The following is an 8,802-nucleotide window of genomic DNA, read 5'->3' on the forward strand; positions in this document are numbered from 1 at the left end:
CCTTAGCCGGTTGAGCTATAGGTGCCGAGCCTGCTCTTTAATTCTTTTCTGAAGATGAGAACATTCAAAGAATAGAGTATGAGGGCTCAGGCTTGAGAACCAAAGGGTCCAGGTTTGAATCCTCTTCCACCACTTTGTTAGATGTATGACCGTGGGAAATATTCTTAAGTCTCCCCATGCTTGTGATTCCTTATCTTTAGAATGATGACGATGATACTATCTACCTTACAGGGATGTTGTGGGGATATAATGAGTTAATCAAGGAGTTCATAGACTAGCGTCCAGCCCTCAGTGAAGATTCAATAAAAATAGATATTGTTGTTAAATGCAGCAAAGTCCTGGGGCTGGAAAGGACTTTGAAAATTCAGTCTTCAATTCCAGTATGTACTTGATTAATGAAGCCAGGAAGAGGATGATAGAAATGGAGACGCTCACTTTTTTCAGATTTTGCCAGTGAACTGTCTACGTGAGGATGCTTGGAGGTTACTCAAGAGGTCTGAATGCAGTTATAGATTGAGAAGAGGTGTTGGGTGTCGTTGACCTGCTAGGGTCCTGAGGAGACCCCCAACTTCAGAAGGATGAATGGGAGGTCTCAACCACCAGATAATAAGCAAGGCTCTTGGAGCTTCTCCAACTATTCCTTGAGATATTGATTTTTCTTTCACGGTGTTTGCCCATAATTGACAATTGGCAGAAATTATTCTGGATTGGCATAAAGGGATGGCCTAAATTTGCTATTACATGGCTTTCTCAGGGAGTTTGTAAATGTTACTTTTTATATTCAGAGAACCTTCTGGGAATGACTCTTGGTGATTGAGGACAGTCCCACTCTTAGTTTTCCATATCATTTCTGATGTCTGCAATTCTTTGAATCTATTTCTAACCAATGTGGCAACAATAAGAGCCTGAGGCTAATGGAAGAGAAGTGGACTGCAGGTTAGGAGCCCTGGGGTCCTGTTCTGGCTGTTTGTGTGAAGTCACTTAATATCTCTGGGTCTCACTTTCCACATCTGTCAAATGTAGTATAAGATTAGAGATCTGCTAATGGTGCTGGCAGCTGTACTCTTCTACCACTATTTGTATAACATGCCCCAATATCCAGGGTGCCCATTCATTTATTGATTCATTCACGTATTCCTGCTTACTTAATATTTAAGAGTTCTTTTCTTTATGATAAGTGCTGTGTAAGCTATGAAAATGTTAATTCTACATAAAAAATAAAAAGCTATATAAGTGTTTATGCATCTACCATCCAGGTTTAACCAATATTAATATTTCACTATATTTGATGCATATCTTTTCTTCAAAAAGAAATAAAATATTGTAGATAAAGTAACCCATTTCCTCTCCACAGCAATGACCACTATCTTTAAATTATTATATTCTTGTGTAGATTTTTATGCCTAGGCATAGGTATATGTTACATATATAGAATTGGTTTGAATTTTGGAAAGAAACATAAATGGTATTCTCTTAAGTTTTCTTGAGTATACTTCCTCGACTTTGTATTTTTCAGATGCATCCACCTTACCCCCTATGGAATGATTCATTCATTCATTTTAACGGTGGCTTAGTGTCCCATTATAGGAATATACCACAGTTTCTCTGTCCTCTGTTCAGGGCATTCAGACTCTTCCAACATTTTGCTATCATAAATAACACTGGAAAACCAACTGTGTAAAAGTCAGCTTGTGCACATGTGTGAGAGTTTCTCTAGGGCAATTACCTGAAAGCAAAATTACTTGGTGGAAGGTTATGTTTATTTTTAACTTTTCCAGATAATGTAGAATTGCTTTCCCAACCGCTTGTAGGTATTTATACTGTCGTCACTCCTGGGTGACATCTTGTTTTCCCACATCCTTGCCAGCATGTGTTGTAAGACTTAAATTTTTTCCAGTTTGATGTGTATGAAATAATATTTTCTTGATGTTTTCATATGTTTTATTGGGTACTCAGCTTTCTTCGTTGTAAATTTCTTGTTCACATCCTTTGCCTATTTCTTAAAACACCAATTACACTTTATCATTTCTAATCTTTTAAGTTACTCAAGTGGAAGGATGAGTTCTCATTTCGTATGCATTTGACTCCTTAATCTGTGGGGTTATTTGTCATCTAAGCAATATGTTGATTTGGTTCTTATATTTGTAACTTGGGATAGCAAATATAGAGTCAGAATGAGCTCATACTGTTATTGATTTGAAGAATACAATGGTATAATCTAGATACTAATTCTTTTTTTTTTTAAGACATAGTCTCACTATGTTGTCCTCAGTAGAGTGCTGTGGTGTTACAGCTCACAGCAACCTCAAACTCTTGCCTCAGCCTCCCAAGTAGCTGGGATCACAGGTGCCCACCACAGCACTCAGCTATTTTTTTTTTTTTGGTTGTCATTGTTGTTTAGCAGGCCCAGGCTGGGTTCAAACCCAGTAGGTCTGGTGTATGTGGCTGGTGCCCCAGCTGCTAATCTGCAGGTGCCAAGCCTTCCTTTTTGGTTTTAAGAATTAGAAATATTTTCTTTTAATTGTGATTTGTATTTACCCCAATTTTGTAGGGAATATATTCCTACATATTCTATAGCATTGCTTTGTTTTAATATCTAGGTTTTTAATCTATGTGGGATTTATTTTTGCATACAGAGTTAAGTTTTTATTATTTATTTTTATTACAAATTAATATGAGAGTGCGAATTTTTAGGTTACATTGTCTTTACTTCCAAGGTAAAGTTCCAGTTGTAAAAGAGCCCCTCACCCAGGGGTCATATTATACACCCCCACTATATATATATCAGGTGAGATCCCGCCTCATGCCCTCCCTCCTTCTACTGAGTGTCCCCCCCCTCCTGCTTTCCTCTACCCCTGTATTAGACTATATTTGTGTTTTATTGTTCATATGAGCATGTAATTGTTTTTATATTGCTTTCATATTAGTACGGAGTACATTGGATATTTATTTTTCCATCTTGTGATACTTTTCTAAGGGGGATGTATTTCAATTCCATTCAGGTAAATGTAAAAGCTGTAAAGTTCCACCTTTTCTAATGGCTGAATAGTGTTCCGTGGTATGCATACACCACAGTTTGTTGATCCATTCATGGGCTGATGGGCAGTTAGGTTGCTTCCATGACTTGGCAATTATAAACTGAACCACAGTGAACATTCTAGTGCAGATGTCTTTGTGGTAAAATGATTTTTGTTCTTCTGGGTAGATACATAGGGAGTCAATTTTAATTTATTTATTCTATAAGGGTAGCTAATTGTGCCAGCATCATTCATTAAGCAGCTTTTCCTTTCTTTATCGATTGATATTGTTACCACTGTTGTTCATGAAGTTTCTATATTGATGTGAGTCTATTCCGTTGATGTGCTGGGGTAACCCTGTTTTAATTACTGTGGTGTTAGGGCAGTTGTTGACAGCTCATATGAGAATTATTTTTATTCTTTTCCTTCCAAATTATCTTGACCTTTTTTTGTTTTTTTTTTTTGAGACAGAGCCTCAAGCTATCATCCTGGGTAGAGTGCTGTGACATCATAGCTTACAGCAACCTCCAACTCCTGAGCTCAAGCGATGCTCTTGCCTCCATCTCCCAGGTAGCTGGGACTACAGGCACCTGCCACAATGCCCAGCTAGTTTTTGGTTGCAGCCGTTATTGTTGTTTGGAGGGCTCAGGCTGGATTCGAACCTGCCAGCTCAGGTATATGTGGCTGGCACCTTAGCTGCTTGAGCCACAGGCGCCAATCGAGCCTATCTTGACTATTCTTAACTCTTCATTCAATCATATGAATTTTATAGTTTGAAGCATTCTGGAAACAAAATAAAAATAGTGCTTAGAAGGTCATTGAATTTATAGATAAATTTGAGCAAAATTTTTATCATAATGATATGGAAACATCCATATTATGTATTCAACATATCTCTTTATTTATTTTTTTATGTCTCTAAATGTTTTGTAATATTTTCTGTAAGTTTTATCTACCTTTTGTTGCATATATTCCTGTTTATCTTATAATTTTTGTTGCTGTTGTGCATAGGACCTTTTTCTAAAATTATCCTAATTTTTAAAAATTACAATTTCTAATTTGCCATTGCTGGAATATAAAAATGTTTTTATATGTGCAATATTCTTAACATGTAAATTTGTTTTTCTGTATTTATGCTAATGTTTTTGTCTGTACAATCTCTTGAATTGTCTATTAGGAAATATCATCATCTGCCTACAATAAAAAATTTGATTTTTCTTTTCCTTTTCTTATATTTCTTAGTTCTTTCCCCTGTTTTAGTATGCTTGCTGGGACCTCTGGTATAGCATTGAGAAGTGGTAAATGAGGGGACATTAGTCTTGTTTCTGGCTCTGGAAGTTTCACTCTTAAGTGTGCCTTTCATAGTTGGTTCTTGGTTGGGAGTCCCTTTCACAACTTCTGTGTTTGCCTTTCTTCTCCTGACCAGTTATTCGTGGTAGAAGTTGAGTTCTGATTAGACATGTATATGACTCTTTAAGCTGTGGGGTTACTTACCAGGTAAGTCATAAGTAGAGTTGGTGCTTTTATTTTTGATTTGTGATACTAACTAGAGAGCCAGGATGAGACCCACACTGTGAATTTCCTTAGCACGAAAAGGGCACTTTTCTGGATGATGTAATTGTGGAGGAATGTAGGTCACAGGCCACAGGGCTGTTTTGTTCTGAAGATCTGACTCTTCCTGTAGAGGAAAGATGGAGTTGATTCTTCTGTGCAGGGCTTAGCCTGGTAGATGACTTGGCCTCCTAAGGCTCAACCGGGCCTCCAGTCTTCAGTTATTTGGGGGAGAAAATTTCAGGGAGGTGCTAGAGAATGATAATTTTTATAATGTTGAGTGATAGGGAAAAGGAGTAAACTCTAACGAGCAATCCATTGTCTTTAGCACTAGGGTATAGGAAGGAGAGCATCTTAGTTACAAGTAAACACATGGCCAAAAGGGTTCGCTCTTTTTTTAATTCCTGAATTTGACTTCCTGGCAGAGAAATCTTGGATTGGGGCTAATGGTGCAGAATAATAATTTTATGTACTGAAATCTTATAAAATTACCAAAAGGTATAGTATTAAATTGAGTATATGATATGGAACCACTGTGGAAAACCTAGAAAAAGGAAGAGATTCATTATAAAGGCAATCCCACCCATAATCCAATCTTCTGGGATTAACTCCATGGGCAGTGTTTGAAGGACTTTGTAGTAAAGTGCACCGACAATACCAGATGAGAAATCAAACAGCAGATTCCCAAGAGCAGAGAGCAGTCTTGGAGGGGAGCGGAGTGAGTTATTCCCTCATAGAACAGACAACTAGAATGCTAGTGCTTTTATTGTATTAAGTTCTAGAATAACAACTTCTACCAGGGAGCCACTTGAGAGAGAGAGATGAATCTGCTCTGTCATAAAGAGATGAATATGAGCTCTCTCATGCTTTACAAAAAGTCATCACCAGTCATCTGAAAAAGAAATGCAAATGGCCAATCATTTTGTGTCCGGCCCCACTTAATTCTCTGGAAAGAGGCTTTACCAGAGTAATACGTAGCCTAGTTGCAGTGGTGACACTGGGGCCTTAATAGCTAGACTTTCCCTTTGCTAGGATGATCATGGTTTGCCTGTGAATGGAGCTGCCTTATGCATTTCTATGGGAATATTAGTTAATCTTGTGCCTTTTTACCTTCCTCTCAAAAGTCCTGCTTTGTATGTGATTTGGTCATCCCATGCTGAACTGTCATAAGCTATGCTTGTAAACACATTAAGAGCTATCTGATCACTTTTATGACTTCCCTGTTAAACTACAAACTCTTCGAAGGTAGGGACTATGGCTTTTTCGTCTTTGTGTGTCCAGCATTTGTCACCATGCACATAGTAGGTGCTCAATATTTCAAGAATGAATGGATACAATTCTACCCTAGAAGTGTCCTCCTTTGAGTCTTTGCATTAATCAAAGTACCTTTGGGAGGTGACATTTGTGTATCACGTGAGCACCTGAATGAAGTGCTTAGGACTGGGTCATAGGACAGACTTCTAAGGGGCAGGAGCTTTGGAGCAAGGTGAGGAAGCAGTTTAAAAAACCAATGTGCAAAGAACAGAGGGAGACTGTGTACTTCACAGTTTTTGGCCAGGGCTGACTTCGAACCCATCTTCACAATGCTGGGAAAAAAATGCCACAGTAGAAATAATGAATCAGACAGACCCTTGAGGTCCTATAGAGAGCTCAGTAATTCTTGACGGGTCCCCAATCCCAGCTTTGTGCCATTTCCTCTACAATGAGAATATCTGTTGGGAAGAAAATACTCTCTGCTCTGTGCCATTCTTCACTTAGAGTCATCCATCTGTACTTGGAAGTGGCCTTGGATACTGTCTAGTTCAAATCTCTCATTCCAACACTGAGAAAATTGTCTCAGGCTGGTTGAGCAATTGGCCAAGCCCACAGAGATAGTGTGAAAAGCCAGGTCAGGTAAAGAACAACCTTCTCCAGGGTTCCTCTTATCCTCAAATATCATCTAAGAATCTAGTTGGCATCTCTTTCTTGAGCAGCCTGATTTCTACTCCTTCCCTGGTCCCCAACATACACATGGAATTAGGCTTTACCATCTGGCAACGTCACACCTTGATCGCCAGGACTCAATTTGTACTAAGTGAGAACTCAGGGGCTCGGTGGCAGAGGATGACACCGCAGACCAATTTCTAAATCATTTTGAAAGGACCAAGTGGCTTTGGTTCCCTGCTGACCTTCTGAAGAGGAGACTGCTTTGCCTGCACCACAATGAGAAGCGGAGTGAAGGGAGCCCTCTGAACAGTTCTGGGGTGTGCGGAAGGGCATACCATTGCCCACAGGGGAGGGAGGGGAGGGAGGATGGTGTGCCGGTGCTGCGTACACTAAACTGGGCAAACTTTTTCTCTTGTTTGTAACCCTCGCATAAGAACTGACAGGAACAGAGATGTCCTGCCTGAGAATTCTGCAGTTTGGCAGTTAACAAAGGGTCTTGAGACGTGGCATGAGGGAAGGCAGGTTATCCTGGCCGCCCAGCCTGTCATGTGGATGGAGAATGTGCTGGGTGGAAATGAACAGCCTTCAGGACACTGGGCTGGCTCGGACGGTGGTCTCCAGTGGGGGCTGGGAAGCCGGCCTTTCCTCCCATCTCACTCAGAGTTGTCTTTATTTAACGACCTTAGGGAGTGAGAAAGGGCTTGCAAATGAAATTCACAGATGATTCTGAATGGAGAACTGTGACAAACACCAGCAGAAGCAAAGGAAGAACCTAAAGGAATTAGGAAAATGGGAAAGGCAGGGACAAAATGCGAATCATCATGGAAAAATGCAAATGGATATGTCTGGGGCAAAATAATCCACAAACCAGATTTTCACTGGGCAGGAAAATGGGGAAGAGTGTTCAGAACAGAAAAGTCTGCAGTAAAATGGCCGCTTCACTCTCACTGTTGGGGAGATCTAGGTGGGTGGGCATGGAGACGGTGGTCCTCACAGGAGGCTCACTCTTAGGTGTGAAGTGACTTCATTATGGGGCTTGCTCCATCTTTCTCCCCACCTAACATGGCACGGCCCATGCTGATGTCCCCCGCATTTGGCTGCAGCAAGGGGCACATCCTGCTGGCACTGTGAGATGACCGTCTGGAGGAAACAGGTAACATTCCTACCACCAGCTATCTTCTTTGGAGTGAGCCTTTCAGACGGTATTTTTTGTTTTTAAACAAAATAAATTTGATTTATCAAAGAACATCCAGACTTCTTTGGAAGTAAAGGAGAGCATGAAAAAGAATTTTTATTAGAAAACAAGTACGTCCCATTTGTGTCATGCAGAGTAACAAACTCGGGATAATTTTGTCTTTGTTATTTTGGTTTGGAGAATTTGTTGCCAAAAATCCATCCCTTTAACCTCACTTGTAAAACCTTAACAATTACCAACTGATGATGACCAGAGATTCTCACATTTTCCAAAACAGCCAACATGTTTATAACTCTGGAAATTGCTCTGTTTTGAAAAGTCCTGCCCTAGACCCCACTGATGAGCTCTGTATTGACTAGGCCCTTCAGCGTCAGGAATTCTGAAGAGAAACAGGGCCCTCAACGCCTGTCCTATTATAGTGGTGTCAGAGGCCCCTGCACAGGCCTGCTGCCCTTGAAAGTCCATCATCTTGTTCAGAGCAGTACTTCAGTTTGAAAAGCTAAGCCAGAAATCAGGTTCTTATAACTGCTGACTGAAATCACTTCAGAAAGGATGACTATGGCAGTGCAGATTCCTGGGGACTTCTTTTATCCTTTAAGTGCTTTATCCAGAGGAATAATTCTAAAAATACAAGTGGCAATGGGATAGTCAAGCCTGCAAAATTAATGAACAGCTTCTCATTGGCAATGGGAAACGATTTAAGATGGTTTTTGTTTGTTTGTTCTTATTTTCAGATCTCTTTCCTTTAATCACAGTAATTCTCTAGGTGGCAGCAGGGGTATCACCCTGTGCCGACGACTCAGGACCTGGCCTTACCCAGATGGTAGGTGGGGTGTGGTTGGGGCCCTGGGGGGCCGGCAGGAGGTGCTGCAGTGGCAGGAAGAAGGCAGAGCTGCTGTGTGGTGTCTGCGACTTACCTCCCTGTTGCTGGCCTGCCCTGGTTCAATGGTGAAAAGAGCTCCTAGGTCTAATGACAAGGAGTCTGAGGACATACGGCTGGTGCCACGGATTGAAGATGCTGACTTCTAAGTCATGTCCCAGGTAGGCCTGGCTCTTAACTCTGGTGTCAGAGAAAGGAAACCAAAGTCAGCTTTCTCTTCCTCCCTTCCACAC

This window comes from Otolemur garnettii, unplaced genomic scaffold (assembly GCF_000181295.1).
Source record: "Otolemur garnettii isolate 467f Iridium unplaced genomic scaffold, OtoGar3 scaffold00050, whole genome shotgun sequence".
Classification (NCBI taxonomy): domain Eukaryota; kingdom Metazoa; phylum Chordata; class Mammalia; order Primates; family Galagidae; genus Otolemur; species Otolemur garnettii.